Source organism: Chanodichthys erythropterus, chromosome 18, assembly GCF_024489055.1.
Source record: "Chanodichthys erythropterus isolate Z2021 chromosome 18, ASM2448905v1, whole genome shotgun sequence".
Lineage (NCBI taxonomy): Eukaryota > Metazoa > Chordata > Actinopteri > Cypriniformes > Xenocyprididae > Chanodichthys > Chanodichthys erythropterus.
The window spans coordinates 27,248,092-27,265,022 of record NC_090238.1 but is presented as its reverse complement, the minus strand read 5'-3'; the positions used below and the strand labels follow the sequence as shown (position 1 = coordinate 27,265,022).

Below are 16,931 nucleotides of genomic sequence, written 5' to 3'. Positions count from 1 at the left end.
GATTCTCCCAAAGTCAGAAACCAGTGGATGACAGAATATCCCAACATCAGGACATTAGCAGGTTTATTTTGGTCTGTGATATATGATCAGATGCTGTAGAAATTATGAATCAGAAGTAGAGTTTTTAATAATTCAAAATTAATAACTCTTCAATTCACAGCATGCTTTTCCGGCGAAATATGGATATGCCAGTCATGGCGCTGTCACAGGCATGAAAACAGCTGTACACTTTCCTTTTTGACAGACAGATTACATCTACAGTCCTCATATAATCCTGCTTCTTATAATGCCTTTGAAGCACTTAAGATCTTGTAAAAAGGTCTTTAGCCATTAAATGCACCAGAATGGAAGGATGCAAGTACTCACCCACTTCAGAGACCAGCCCTTTCAGATATACCATCCTTGCCCTACTCACTGTAAGCCAGAATGTTTCCTAGTGCCCTTTAAATGTGTGCATGAAGTCCTTTCAGACCTGCTTCTCCTTTTCTTTTATTTGAAAATGTTGTTGAATCTGCAATGATACTTCCAACCCAGAGCGACCAGAGTGCTACTGCGCCAGAGCCTGGATTTCAGCTGACTGTGCTGGAATCAAAGCTGTTGACATTGCTCCCTCCCTCTCTCACATCGCTCTCTTCTTTCTCTCTCTCTCTCCATCCCCTCCCTTTCCACTTCTCTGGAATCCAGGCTTAGCACATGACAGCATGCATGCGTATATCTGTAAACCAGCATGAGAAGAGATGGAGTGAGAGGGAATGAGTCCTGCTACAGCCTTCCATTTTCACATTCCCAACCCAGGCTGTCAGAGAAAAATGCTGAAGATATGGGAACTATATTCATGTATGTCCTCACCAGAGCAACGTTGAGATTTTTTTTATTTTTTTTATCTGATGTAAATGGGGTGCATGACCCACCAAATCTCAGCTAAACATGTTAAGAACACACTGTTACACATCCTTATTATATAAGTCAACATTGCAACAGATTATGTTGTATATGACTAAATTTGAATTTTACAACAGGAAAAAAAAAAAAAAAAAAATCAACACTGAACTGACACAAGCTAAACAATGAAACTATTTTCTTCTGGAGCTGCTGTACAGCCGAAACAAACTTTGTTGCATTGGCTAATTTTCCTGTTTTCACTGTAAAGCTGCTTCGAAACAATCTGTATTGTAAAAAAGCACTATATAAATAAAAAGTGACTTGACTAGACTGACCACTTTATGGTGCATATATAACACTCTGATTGAGCATTTGACAGGAAAGAATGTGTAAGCTCATTTAAGAGGGTGTGGAAAGATTCTAAATTTTAAATATAGCCTATAGACTTGTGGACAATGCAGTGATGCAATTGCCATGTCTCTTTTTAAATCCAGTATAAGTCTTTAAGTGTCTCTTTATAGAATGTATTATATTAAAAGACAACAATTTTCTCTTTAATTGGACAACAATACAATCCGTTTTAAACCAAAGTTTTCAATATATATTATATATATATATATATATATATATATATATATATATATATATATATATATATATATATATATATATATATATATATATATATATATATATATATATATATATATATATATATATATACACACACAAATTAAAATAACATTTAATGATATATAATAATTTTGAAAATTGCAGATGTCTTTGCAAACTAATTGTTGTCTGTTGGATTTCTACGCATTTTATGACTACATAGATTTTAATCTATGAGACCTAAAGGGATTTCTTGACCTGTGGCTCTCTCTGGTGGACAGTCTTCAAGCAGAAGGAACTGGATGAAATATTCTGAATGATATTCATCCACGATCTATATATCAAAAATGTTTGAATAACTTTTGGTTTGACTGTAAGTGTTTTCACACATGGTCACTGGGTGTAGGTAATTGGTAAATAAGTGTGCCATTGCAGTGTTTTCCAAATGAAACAACACCTGCTAGTTTTGATGGATGTGTCTTTTGCGTTTTGCAAAAAGTTTGCTTTACAATTGCAAACTGAGTGTAAAGCAGATAATGTGCTTGCAGTTTTGCAGTCTGAAGATTAGGTATACGAGAGAATGGGTTCACTGAGTGGGCCTCAAGTACTACCTTTAGTGTGTAAGCAATAAAAAAAATAAAAAAAACTGCAAGGTTCCAGGGGTATTAGGGGAAAATGTTATAGCGCCACCTTGTGACCAATTCTCATCAAATTTAATACACAGCTTAATCACCTTCTAAGTATCTAAATTATATGTAATGATCAGCCAATCAGATCTGATATTATTATAACCTGCTGAAATTTGAATTATATGTTTGTTTGGTTATCTAGGTGACATTTGATTAAAATGTAAGAATTTTCTCCAAAGACAGTGTGTACCCACATTTAACTTAATTGATCATACAGCTGTGGGGTTACGAGCATTTTTTATTTAACTTTCTTTTTCAAAAAGTTATATAGTGAAAGGAACTGAGTTCTAATAGTTGTTGCTATGGTAATGAAATTAGAACAGAGAACCTTGAAATTTTTCAGTATTCTGTACCAATATCAGTAATTTTGGTATTGTGACAAACACTAGCTCTTTCTTTAAACGCATGTATGATTTGTAAACGCATTAAAACTCCACAGAATTTACCAAATATGACTCTGCACTGATTCGCTTCAAAATGAAACAAACCCTCACTTCCTGTTTATCTTACAAAATAACAAGCTGTTACTGTTTCCACAGTGTCGTCTCAAGAGATTCAAACCATTCAAGAGTTCAGTTCAAGCCTTACTAAAGTAGCACCAGTTAACCTCACTGAAACTGCTTTGTGGCATTTACAATATTACTAAATGACACATACAACTATTATGATACTGTATGTACTTTAGAAAACATAACTCTAATTCATTTCTTATCTCACAGTTTTACATTCTTGCTCCTCCAAAGGCTTTGAAATTCATCCATTCTCAACTGTGATTCAAAGCTTTTACAGATTGCTCTCATTTTAGACAGTCCACCTGTCAAACTAGAAAAGTCAGTGTGAAATCAAGCACACACACACACACACACACACACACACACACACACACACACACAAACCTCTTAATCGTCAATGAATACACTTTGTATAGCCATTGATATGCTGACCTACAGAAACAGCAAGTTTGAAAAGACACAAAGTCCATCATGTTTGATATATCCTACTAGAATGTGTTCTGTTAGCATACACATATTTATGCATCTTATTTTCTATTATTAAATTGTTAAGTTATAAATAAAATACCGGCCACCCTGCACTCTATATATACTGGCATTAGTCATAGAAAAAACTGACCGGGAACCACTATGCTAAATGCTATGCACTAAAAGTTCCAACTAGGTTAATGCTGTGGGATTCTGTAACGTAGAGAAAAAAATAGTTCAGTACGAAGAAGCGTGTGCGTGCCTGTGTGTGTGTGTGAATGTGTGTGTATGGACCTGGAAGGAAAGCTTATTGCATCTCTGACCAGAAGCAAACTTTCAGTCAAGGATATGAGTAGCGGTTGAGAGGAGAAATAGACGGAGAAACACAGAGAGTGAATAACAGTGAGAGAGACTGCAAAATGTAGATGAGGGAGCTCTTTGTGCTTTTTTTGGGAGTGCTGATTGAAACCAGCTGTGCCTGTTGGGTTCTCCGGGTCTTGCAACGTGACTCTACAGTACACTGGTTTGGGATGGCCTGCTAACATTAAAATTTACATCACTCGTTTATTCTTATCCAATCATAATGCAGCTTCAGCTTTAAATGTTTTTGGATTCATGTTGTTTTCATAATTGTGATTTGTTTTGCACTTCTTGGCCACAGTAGATTACAGAGTGCTTAACAAGATGGGGAACCAAAGAAAAAAAAAAAATGACTGCAAGAGTCCTGGAGCAAATGTAAAGCTTTGAAGCATGTACATGTAGATGCATCTGTAGACAGGAAATCAAGACATCTAACAATGACATGGCAAGACATACATGCACAAAGCTCTGCTTCCACTCCAGGAGTTTACAGATGTGTTTATTGGAGAGGAATATGTTAGTGCCTCCTATCTTAAGCTGGTACTTCACCTAGACTCTCGCTGAAGATCAGGACACAGATCTCACAAGAGCAATCAAAGACAAAGTCATTTGAGCCACTCAAGATCTTCTGAATGTCACATCAGTAGATCCTCGCTTCAAAACAAACTACATCAGTCAAAACACCATCCCAGCCATAAAGACTAGAATGATGACATATATGGAAGAAGCTGCAAGAAAGGCAAAAAAAAAAAATGGCACTTGGTTTTATTAAGGTTTCTATATGAAGAAACATTGAGCATTCATTTCTGTTCTGAATTTTTTTTTAAGGCCACTGATCTATATATAGATCAGTGGTTAAGACTTAAGTAACATGGTTGCCATGTATTTTGAATGCTATGGGAGAAAAGATCATCAAAGTCACAGGTTTTAGAAGCAGCTTTATCTCTGAAAGTAAAGACACTTAGCAGCTATTTCAAGAGTTCCTCTGTCTCCAGAAATACCTTCTAACTTTAATCATGTGGTGGAAGCAGAACTGAACATCTACTTAACTGCACCAGAAAATGGAGAAGAGAATCCCCTGGCCTGGGGGAAAAAGCACCAGGTTAACTTTCTCAGGTTGCGCAGGTTGGCTTGCCAATACCTGTGTGTTCCAGCCAAAAGCACACGATTAAATGTGACGCAATCAAGATGTGAAAGTTTTCTGGTTTGCCTCAAAAATATTCATTTATTTTGCACTATAAATGTCAAAAACTTGATATTGTTGCAACCTTAATGTAGGTTATGGTCAATGGTTTAGTGATGTAGAATTGTTTATAGTGTGTTAATGTCCATAACGATTAAGATTTTATTTATTTTTAAGTTAACTGACCTTTATTCTACTGTAGTTACTTCATTCATACGTCTTAATGTAAAATTAGTGTTATGTGGTTCGTTTTATTGCAGTCACAGAAAACTTTAATGAAAATTCAGAATAAAACAGATTGGATTTGATGCTTTTAATGTATTTTTTTAATGTAAACTTTTTTTACATGTTTTTTAATGTGTTTTAATGTAAAAATTTGCAAAATCCCACTTGACTTTTCTTTATTTTCAAATTCTGACACATTTATTGTGAGAACTCTGCATGGTATTAACATGGTAATATGTTTCCAGGTTAGTCTTGTGCGAAGTCTGTTGACTGTCAGGCCAGCTGCAGAAAACACATTCTGATGGGGCAGATGTTTACCAGCCAGGACAATCTGGGAAATCTGGTGACATACACTTTCCACCAATCGAGTGGAATTGTGTCAAGCAAAGGAGGCTGTTCTCTAAGAAACTTTCTGAGTCGTTAAAGCACAGTTTATTGTAATATCCGAGAAGGATGTGAAGGGCACTTTTCCTATCGCCGCCTCCAGCTTGGATCTGCTGTACACTTCCAGTATCCCCACTATTTGTATTTTCTGTTTTGTGGCTCAATCATAACCACTGCGGATGCCATTTTGCGCAGCTTTGCGTTGGCAGCCAGCCTTTCTGATTTGTGTCTGGCATTCAGCATTGTTGCCATCATGGATGGTTTTGATGGTAGTGGACCAGAGTGAACCTAATTGATTTGAAGAGATAGGAGGCGCATCCACTATGTAATGATTTTTTATATAGATGTTTCTCAAAACACCTCTCATTCATTGTGCCACTGAGTCACGCACTCTTGCTTTGAACTCCAAAACCCGAGCACTGTCCTCTCATAAGATGTTTCTCATAAGATGAGAATGGAAGAGGCTGAAAGTGATGCAGGATTGTATCAGGCAATGCAGTGGAAGTTTCATATGTACCTGTGCTTTGGTAGCTATAGTACTGTGATTGATGTGCTGAGTAAGTATTCCAGCAGCTGCGATGACCCATGTAAGTAGTTAAAGCCATCATTTACGGAGAGTTGTGAGCAAAGCACAGCACAGAATCCCAGTTGACATACGTTTGATTGTTTACTGCCACTCTATTTGTGCGTTGTTGTGGACACAGGCTATATCTTTCCCTGTGATGTCCCATAACTCTACGACCTCGTTTAGGTTTGAGGTGTGTTTCTCTGACAGGTTCTCAGTTCTTTACCCAGCTACAATGGAAGATATTGTCAGCTGTGTAGTTTCATATCCTGTCACGGAGACCGATGGATGCACCTTCTTCAAATGACATGTCATGGTGCTCATAGATTTTTTGTATTTTAAAACATAATCACAGTGTTTGCAATTAACATTATCCTCATTTAAAGTAAAATAATCTCAAGCATTACTATGGCGCACTTGCTTAATTTTTCCTTGTGCCTACTGCACGTGTTTTGCGCATGAGCCGACACGCACCTCAAAACTAATGATGACCTTGCTTAATTAGCCATCGATAAGTTTGTTCAATTACATTATTAAAGAAAATTAATGATCATTGATTAAACATTAGTTTCCCTAAACAAAAAATCTCTTCTACGGTCTCTGAAAATGTTCTTATTTGTAAATCTTCTCATAAGTGGTGTTTAACTACTACAGCACATTTAAAACATGCATAACCAGTAACTATCGAGCAGCGATTTATGAAAACGGAGGTACGTCACAAAGCTCAGTGCAAGTAGTTCATTTGGTTTGTGGCTCAGTCAAAAACCAAGCCAAGCTGACCCCAAGTCAGATTCAGTCATTACATCCTGCTTGGACTGATTATTCAATGGTCTTTACTTGGAGTTATAAAGGCATATACTTATTGCAGATGAAATTAGGAAAGAACATTTTCCTGCAATTGTCTCTCCCATTGATTTAACACAAAGAGTCGTATATGGCGGTTTGTAAAGGATCATTTGAATGGTTTCTCCTGAAAGCTCTCTTTCTCCTGAAGGTGAAGTGGAAAGAGGAAATGCCGTGCTGAATTTGCTCCATGTGCTGCCTGAGTGACATCCAAAGGCTTGGAGATAAAGAATGCGTAAGACTTCCTGCTCCAAACCCCACAGCTCCCAAAACATCTCACCGTTTATATACTGCAGCAAATTACCCTGGCAACCTGGCAATGAATCAAGGCCTCACACCAGAACACAGTGTTTCTGGGGAGAAAAAGGAGATGCAAGCCCATCTTAAAGACTCAGTGACACTCTATAAACTAGATTTTTAATTTTTTCATATGTTATGTTTCTTCTTGAAGATTTTGCAACACTTTCAAAGTGAAATCTCCAGTGAACGGTGTTAAAAGCGTATTCAGTTTTATTCGAAACAGATGAATGGGAATCTGGCAATGTAGGTTTACGTTGACTGTTGTACAAATCATGGTAGTGACATACCACCTACACTAAAATTTAACCAAAATCGAATCGATAATGTTTAAAAAAACAACAACAACAAAAAACAATGTAAAACACATGTGCTAAAGCAGCCATGTCATTTTAGCTTGCTTCTTCAAGTCTTTGAGCTCTATTATCATGACCCGTGTTTCACAGAAACTCTTGTTTCGCAAGTGTACCAGGTGTATAGCTTAGAAAAGCCATGGAGCTGGTTCTGTGATGCAATGTATTAGCTTACAAATCATGCTCTGTTAAAAGTGTTTTGAGGTCATAACATGGTAGTCTTTATTAATCTGCTCCTGCTATAATAATTTGTGTGAAAATGATTAAAAGTTGTTGGTGTTTTACTGCCTCTAGTGTTTATTTCAACTGGAAAGTGCAGTGAATTATATGTATAGGTATGTTTTTTTCCGATGGGCCTAGGTTGATTTTTTTTTTTCCACATGATCCCAAACGAACAGTGAGAAGCACTGCCTAGTCTCTTAAACACAAACCAATTCCTGCCCCCAGAACATTGTTTACCTCTACACTTCCTGGATGCAGATAACAGACCCCTTCCATGTTTATTCATCCTGGAAGAGAAGTAAACTGCAGTCAGGGAAGCTCTGGCCAGGCATGTCCTCAACCACTGAAGGCTTAAGAGGTCATAGCAGTACAAGTACATTCAGAGAATTGTTTTTTCATTATACAAATATTATAGTAACAGTGAACTATGAATACGAAAACTAACTCCATATTTACAAGGACAAAATTTAACTTAAGCAACTAACCATAATGATGTAAACATGATGTGCATCAGCGGTAAGACAAAGCGCACACACATCAAGAAGAACATGCTGTATTTTGGGGGTTTTAGCCTTTTTGATTAATTGGTCATTGCACTGCTCTTTAAGGTTGGATTGTCTGAAAAACTCACCACAAATGAATGGCACATTTCATTAAAGATGCCCTAGAACTTTTTTTAAAAGATGTAATATAAGTCTAAGGTGTCCCCTGAATGTGTCTATGAAGTTTCAGCTCAAAATACCCCATAGATTATTTTTAATTCATTTTTTTAACTGCCTAATTTGGGGCATAATTAGAAATGAGCTGATTCAGGGTGTGTGGCCCTTTAAATCTGGTGCTCCACGCCCCAAGAGCTTGCGCTTGCCTTAAACATAAACAAAGTTCACACAGCTAATATAACCCTCAAAATGGATCTTTACAAAGTGTTCGTCATGCAACATGTCTAATCACGCAAGTACAGTGTTTATTTTGATGTTTACATTGATTCTGAATGAGTTTGAGGCTATGCTCCGTGGCTAACGGCTAATGCTACACTGTTGGAGAGATTTATAAAGAATGAAGTTGTGTTTATGAATTACAGACTGCAAGTGTTTAAAAATGAAAATAGCAACGACTCTTGTGTCCGTGAATACAGTAAGAAACGATGGTAACTTTAACCACATTTAACAGTATATTAACAACACGCTAACGAAACATTTAGAAAGACAATTTACAAATATCACTAAAAATATCATGTTATCATGAATCATGTCAGTTATTATTGCTCCATCTGCCATTTTTCGCTATTGTTCTTGCTTGCTTACCTAGTCTGATGATTCAGCTGTGCACAGATCCAGACATTAATACTGGCTGCCCTTGTGTAATGCCTCGATCATGGGCTGGCATATGCAAATATTGGGGGCATACACCCCGACTGTAATGTAACAGTCGGTGTTATGTTGAGATTCGCCTGTTCTTCTGAGGTCTTTTAAACAAATGAGATTTATATAAGAAGGAGGAAACAATGGAGTTTGAGACTCACTGTATGTCTTTTCCATGTACTGAACTCTTGTTATTCAACTATGCCGAGGTAAATAAAATTTTTGAAAATTTTTGAGCACCTTTAAACAGTCCACTTGGAATCTCAAGTGTAAAAGAAGCAAAAGTAACTGGAATCTCCAGTTACTGGAGATTAAGGCCAAAGTAATGAGCCTCATTACCAATAGACATACTAAGACAACTCTGAAAAGAGAGAAAGTTCTCATTGTTCAATAACTGCTTTTTCGCTTCAAAAGATGTGCTGTGTTACTGTGCAATAGGCTTGCTGCGGTAGTCAGTGTTACACGGTGTTCAGTCGTACCCCACTGTCATTTTTTCTATTTTATAGAAATAAAAACCATTTGGTTCAATTGGAAAATGGATGCTACAATTATAAACTGAAAGTGTCTCTGCTCCATACAGCACGAGCTGCAGAGTCGCAGCACACTACAGCAGGAGTCAGTTTTCACTTATCACATGATGATAGTAAGGAGATGACTGACAGGACGATGGCGGAACATTTGGTTCACAAGAAATCCTGAGCATGGCAAATATCTTATCTTGTAAAATGTGTGGTCAGTACCACTGCTCCCTATACCCAGAGTATGCGTGATCACAAATTTAAAAGCAAAAGTGAAAAACGAGGGCACATTCAAAACCGAACCCTGGTGTGAAAATTTCCTCACCGTGACGTCCCTACTGTGCAATTGAGATTCCTTAAAAGGATATAAAAAGAAACGTGTGGATGACTGGTCTTCAATCACGCCTATTCACTGAGTGTAATGTAAGCTTTCAGAATAAAGGCCCCAGTATACTTATGGTGAAGTTTTTTTTCCATTCTTGCCTAGGGGTAAAAAGCAAGAACAAAATACATGGTGAGAAAACAGCAGTTAAAAAAGCATCTGATCATAGCAATATCAATATGTTTGTACGAGCTCTGCAATTTGGCCATCCAGTCAGGTCACGTCACGTCAAGTTTATTTATATAAAATGAAAAGTTTAAGTGTCTCCTTAAATTAGAGTTACAATACTATAACTACTATAAAATGGCACTCCAGTGTGTTCATGTGATTACTCCAAAAGCTTACGCTGTACTTCTTACGCCTTCCCTATTCTACTTACGAAAAAAAAAAAAAAACGGAACTGGCGCCGCATTTGTTCTGTAAGTTGAATAGGGAAGGCATAGGACATACAGCGTAAGCTTTTTGAAGATTACAGAAAGCGGAAGCAAGTGCAAAGCGATCATTTGTGTTTATAAAGCATATACAGTTGTATTTTTTTCGAAAATGACCTATCATTTCGCTAGATAAGACCCTTATTCCTCGTCTGGTATCGTTTAAAGCCCTTTGAAGTTGCACTGAAACTGTAATTTTGACCTTCAACCGTTTGGAGGCCATTGAAGTCCACTATAAGGAGAATAATCCTGGAATGTTTTCATCAAAAACCTTAATTTCTTTTCGACTGAAGAAAGAAAGACATGAACATCTTGGATGACATGGGGTGAGTAAATTAATCAGGAAAATTATATTTGAAAGTGGACTAATCCTTTAATATGAAACAGGAAACTCATGAATATTTTTGTATGCTCCGCCCAGTCCAGTCTCATACACGAGAAAGTTTACTTTAGAAACTTTGTTTTGAAATGACATGACCCCAGTTTGTCCACACCAGCTTCATAGTAAACTGCAACTATGTTTGTTACAGGCAAGATGGTGCCCTTATTGAACTTACTGGTCATTGGGGTTGGGAATCAAAAATCGTTTCCAATTCTGAAATCGGATACTTTACGGTCAGGAATCTGAATTAAAATTACGCTTATCGATTCTTGTGTGAGCATTTTAATGTGATTTTAAACCACTTTGAAGCACAAGACGATGCAAAAGAGATTTAAATTCTGCACTCGCAATGCACGCTGTTTACTAGCGCACACATCCAAAGCGCTCACACAGAAAACCTCCTCTCATAGTGCGTAATACTCAACTGAGTTCTTGTATGCATCTTCTTGCACTTGAACGCACAAAATTATAAGAAAATATCCTGTTTTGTCTTAAGTGAAAGTAAACAGTTGAGAATGAAAAAGCATGTGTAACAGTAAATTGGATCCTGCATGAGATCTTAAAGTGACAGCAGCCTAATAAACTTGCTGCAGTCTGTCATCAACGTTAATCAAAGAACAAATGAAACAGAATAAATATGTTTGACTAAATGCTTTTATCTTACTAGAATCTAAATCGATATGCAGAATCAGAATAGCTCAAATTCAAACAATACTCAACCCTGTTGGTCAGCAAGTCTCAGTAGGTCTATAATAGGCATCTCCATGCAACTGCAATATCCAACTGTATCATGAGAAAGATCATGTTAACTCTACTTGTCTACACTCCCTCTGGATGTTAGAGCATCATTGTACACCTTTTGTACAAGCTTAACCAGCTGTTTCTTCAGCTTTAGACAAAAAGCTCAAAATTGTAGCAAACTCACAATAGATAAATGAAACTGAAAGTTTGAAAAAAATGTGTCTGTTCTTTTTTCCCATTCTTTCCCACAATATACAGTAGATAGGTCTTGTAAATGACACACCTAGTCTGCAATGGTTGAGTAAAATGTGCATTATCATGACAAGATGAAAAACTAAAATCTCTTCAGTTTACTGTGCATCTGGCTTTATCAGACTGATCCAATCAATAGTGCATTTGTCCATTCTATGTGAAAAGGAAAACCAACTAGGTCACAAACATACATATTTCTCGCTGAATACCAGTGCTAAAATGGAAAATACCTAAAACACCAAATCAAAGATTAAAGTGAAGATACACCATTGAGCAACCAATGAGCTTGTTTGTTTCTTTCTTTTGCAGGTTTACCTCTTTACAGTTCAGATTTCAAAGAGATAAGAATTCACAAAACACAGACAGTATAGGTTTGGCCATCTACCTCAGCTTAGGTACTGTACTGTGGTACTATGTGAATTTGTCACTTGATGTACAATGTAAATTCTGGGTTCTGAAGCAGAATCAGCTGAAAGGAACTTTACTAATATTCACTGTATTAAAAAGATAATTTAACAAGGATGGGACGACAATATTGTCATCTAGCCACTATTTAAATGGGAGTAACAAACTAAAGTAGAAACAGTTGATATAAAAAACAGCCTTTTACGTGCGATTTAAGTCATGGACTTAGGGTTGCAAAGTTTCCAGAAACTTTCCAGGATTTTTGGAAAGTTTCAGAAACTTTTGGAAAATTTCAGAAAATTTACCAGAAATTTTCAGCCCTTTTGCAATCCTATATGGACTTAATTTTAACCTAATATTACAGTAATGTACCAACTGAAAGGTTCCACTGTATAGTTTACAGCATTAGTTGAGAGATGTTTGGAAACATATATGCAAACATGTATGGATGAGTGCAAATTAACTTTTATGGAAAGATATGGACCCAAACGTAATGCTAGGTAAGTAGTAACTAGTAAGTACAGGTAGTAACCATGTTAATTCTTATGCCTAATCTGTGATTAGTAAAATGTAATCAGAACTCACAGTTCGACATTCTTTCTCGCAAAATGGTTTATTGCAGTTTATGCATCAGTAAAACACATTGTTCCTCTTTTGTCCTTCAAGACCCCTTTAGGATTCCACATATCTGTGTTTTCGCCACATTGCTGTATAGTGCAGCAATGTCCTTTCAGTCATCTCCTGGCATATCTGTATGTTTCTTTGCCCAAAGTTTTTTACCAAGAAGTGTATACTATGACAAATCACTGTATGAGCTGAAGCGGTTGTATTGATGGGATCAGACAAAGCACTAAATGGTTTAGCTCCCCAGTACCTAAGCCAGCTCTTAAAGCATTATAGTCCTTTACGTCTATTGCGATCTCAGAATTCAGGCCAGCTGATAATACCTAGAATATCAAAATCAACCGCAGGCGGTAGATCCTTCTCCTATTTGGCACCTAAACTCTGGAACAATCTTCCTAGCATTGTTCGGGAAGCAGACACACTCTGTCAGTTTAAATCTAGACTAAAAACGCATCTCTTTAACCTGGCATACATATAACATATTATCAATTTATATTTTCAGATCCATTAAAGGATTATTAGGCTGCATATATTAGATCAGCCGGAACCGGTAACACTTCCTATAACACTAGATGTACCCGTTTCTCCCAAGGTTTTTTTCTCCATTTTAACACCTATTTGCCACCTGATGTCACCTGTTGGAGTTTGGCTTCCTTGCCGCTGTCGCCTCTGGCTTGCTTAGTTGGGGACACTTGACATTTGACTTGACATTTGATATTCAACAGTGCTTTGATCTGCCTACATTGACACTATTCTTTAAGAGCTGCTGTGCAGCCAAAATAATGTACCAGTTATCAATGTAAAGCTGCTTTGACACAATCTACATTGTAAAAAGCGCTATATAAATAAAGGTGACTTGACTTGACCGGAGACGCTGAATTTTGGAACCCCTGCCACCCCGAGGAGCTACTGGGAGAAGTTGGACCTCTGGCTTAGCACACTGAGCCCCTGGGAAATTCTGTGAGAATGGGGTGGTTTCTCTCACGGACAGAGTAGGAATTTTCCCACAGCCCCTCTCTGCAAAGAGGGAGGGCTGTCATAGAAAAAAAGCATTAAAAAAACAACAACAAAAACTAAACACAGCTGATCCCTGACCAAAAAAAAACAGTGGTGGAGTCATGATACATGATTGAATCAGATATGTATGTGCCATAGTAATAAATGAATAATGAATTAATTGTATTTTTTTTTTTTAATCACTACGAACAACTCCCATACTGTATGATTGCAGAAACATTTTTAGGGAACCGTGATGGAGCCAGTTTTGTCTGTTGGAGCAGCTCTTTGTTTCAGAGGCTGTACTAAGGGTGTGCCACTGTCTCAGTGGATTGTGGAGGTGACTGCTTTAGCTTACACTTCACAAGCTGAGACTTTCCCACTCGAGGTTGGGCCTATTCCACTAGAGGCATGGCGTCCTCGTGGGCTTGGGAAGGAGGTATTTCTATTCAGGATATTTGCCTGGCCACAGGTTGGGCTTCTGATGCTACATTTGCTAGGTTTCATAATCTAGAAATCCCATCTTTTCGCACTTAATGTCTATGCAAGGACATTCAAGCTAAGTGACCTCTGGCTTCCCGAATATGCCTAGGCTACGCCCCCTTCTTGGTGAGTGGTTTCAACTAGGTCGTATATAAACTGAATTCATACATGCAGTACTGCCACCAGTGCAATGTGTGTGAATACGATATGCTGAATATTCATGTAGTCATGTTTGAGTAAACGTTCTCCACACACATCGACACGACTGTAAGCACTGTTAAGCCCGGGATACACTGCACGATTTTAGCAATCCTATAAGATCATTACAAATCACACTGTGCGACATGGATCTATTAAACCTGGGTATGACATGCATGTCGATTGTACGATGATGACACCTGTTGACTCTTAGACAACGATGCAAGTTTCTATAGAAGAATAAAACAAGAGCATGTCATCAGCATGAGCTAGTATAAACAAAACACTATGTTGAATCTACAACTACAACTGAAAATAAAAAGGAAGCAACGAAAGACGAAGAAAAGCGCTATGTCGCATTGACTTCATGTTGCATTTTTATTGGTCGGTCAGTAGATGTAGGCCGTAGCAGCAAGCACACTGTGCGTTGATCATGCTGAATTTCTGACACTGTCAGAAAATGATCATAGGCTATCTTTGGTCGCAAGACCGGGAAAACGGCCATCTTTGTACCACTCTAACTGTACGACATAGGACCACCGATTAAGAGCCATGATCACAGAAATCGCCACGATAGTTTCAGGATGGAAATCTTTAGTCTGGGACAGCCAAAAATCATGCAGTATGTCCTGGGGCCGGTTGCATAAACATAGACACAGTCTTAAGATAATGGCTTAGAAATAGTCTGACTAACTAAAGTCACTGAAGAAAGATCGTTGCATAAAATAAGCACACAGCAGTCTTAAGTAAGACTGTCTATATTGCATTGCTTTGTGGGAAAAATAAGACGCTGAACAACTTAAACAAAATGGCCGACAGTGGGCGCTCGTCACAATTTTCCTTCGCTGAAAATATTTGTATTTTGGAGGAATACAATGCTTCCAAATCCACTTTAATGAATAAATTTAGCGACTACAATGCCAATAGCAAAAAAAACAAGGCGTGGACAACAATAACTGAAAAAGTTAACAGCGTAAACCCGTCTGTCTCGCGATCCGTCAAAGACGTTCAGAAACGTTTTAAAAATATGGTCCAAGAGGCAAAAAAGGAAATATTCAAGCGAAAAAACCCTGCAACAGGTGGGGGACCAAATCCTAAATTGAAAAGGACAACGGAAATGATAATTGAAATATATGGAGAGGAATCTCCGATGTTTTGGGGAATCCCCGGGGGGAGGGAGAGCGGAGTATCCGGGCGGACGTTACCTGCAGCGGGGGAGGATACCGCTGTCGCATCAGTTCCGCTTCAACAGTCTCGTGAGTAACAATGTTTCGATAGTTATTGTTTTTGCTTGATTTAAAAAAAAAAAAAAAACTGTACTATTGTTTTGGGTTGAGTACCAATTTTTACCGTCTAGTAGACTGCGAGGTGATTTTAACATTGGTCCCTGAAAACAATGAAGCGCCTGTGACGAGCCAGGACCAAACAACACAAAGCGAAGGTAAAGTTATGCTTACAGTCTTTAAACCGCGAGTTATAAGTTACCAAGTTAGTTAATCCTCTATTATTCCTTACAATGATGTAGTTTTTAAGTTAAAAACAGATTAACAGTGTTTAAAATAATAAGTGGACACAGATCAGGGAAAGTAGCTTGTAATGCCATTGTAACGTTAGTGCTTATGCAATCACTATTTGCTGAGGACAGTGTTTTCAGATTATAGGTTATATAATCAAAGACTACTTTTGTCAATAGGTCTATATTATTTTTTTGTCAATATAGGCTATAAAAAAAATGTAATTTGTAAAAATGCAGAACATTTTCTGTGATGGGTAGATTTAGGGTGTGGGTTATATAGTTATAACATGTTTAACTATCTATTTCTAAAAACAAAAGAAGTTTATGCAGTGTCTCCATTTAGATAGCTAAGTAAACGTGTGTGTAAAAAGTTTTTTTTTCTTCTAAAATTAGTGAACTACAAGTAAACTTTAGTATGTAGTAAGTAGTATGCAGTATGTAGTGCATTTTTGCAGAAGAAAAAAGTACAACAAAACTTTCTAATTTTGCTAATGTTGTTGTTTTTGTTTGTTTGTTTGTTTTTTTGTAAAGAAGATGATTTGGACAGCACCCAAATGGCACCTGTGGGACATGGCTCAGACACAGACACACAGAAAGACACTACAAGCAAGATAACCATGAACAATATACTTGAAAAGCAATATGAAATATTAACACTGGAAGAGACTAAACTAAAATTAGAAATAGAAAAACTAGAATTAGAAAAAACTAAGCTAAAGTTGGAGCTACAAAAACTTGGACATGAACTATAGATCTCAACGACCATTGTCCAAGAACTAGTCAAATAATTGTATTTAATAATTCCAGTTATTTAATTTTGAATTTACTTCTTATGTTTACATACAGAATCTTTAGATATATTTAAGAGATTTTAAGTATTTTAGTGAAAGTTAATGTAGTTGTAATTTAAAGATTATATAGTATTTCAGCTGTTTTTACTGATACTATGCATCAAATATTGTGTATTGATTCTCAATGAATAAATTATAATATGTCCAATTCATTTAAAAGTTATCAATTCTTCCATTTTTCTCAGTCAAACTGAGA

The 16,931-nt window shown here is 37.1% G+C and overlaps 1 protein-coding gene and 1 long non-coding RNA gene across 6 annotated transcripts in view; one reads left to right on the top strand and one right to left on the bottom strand.

The window, feature by feature from the left end:
- The window catches only part of daam2 (dishevelled associated activator of morphogenesis 2), a 97,778-nt gene that overhangs the window by 69,873 nt on the left and 10,974 nt on the right, over nt 1-16,931 (bottom strand). For 4 of the 5 annotated variants that reach the window (XM_067368518.1, XM_067368521.1, XM_067368520.1 and 1 more), the window contains exon 1: nt 367-555. The exons of the other annotated variant lie outside the window; for it this stretch is intronic. The gene's annotated coding sequence lies outside the window, so the exon portion shown is untranslated. Of the gene's footprint in view, nt 1-366; nt 556-16,931 lie in introns of those variants that run through there. 5 annotated transcript variants of the gene reach the window in all.
- Nucleotides 15,008-16,931, top strand: part of LOC137006961 (uncharacterized) — a 2,181-nt gene continuing 257 nt past the window's right edge. Inside the window, exons 1-3 of the long non-coding RNA XR_010892545.1 lie at nt 15,008-15,624; nt 15,726-15,809; nt 16,416-16,931. The exon at nt 16,416-16,931 is cut by the window's right edge and continues 257 nt beyond it. This is a non-coding gene — a long non-coding RNA (uncharacterized lncRNA). The remainder of the gene's footprint in view (nt 15,625-15,725; nt 15,810-16,415) is intronic.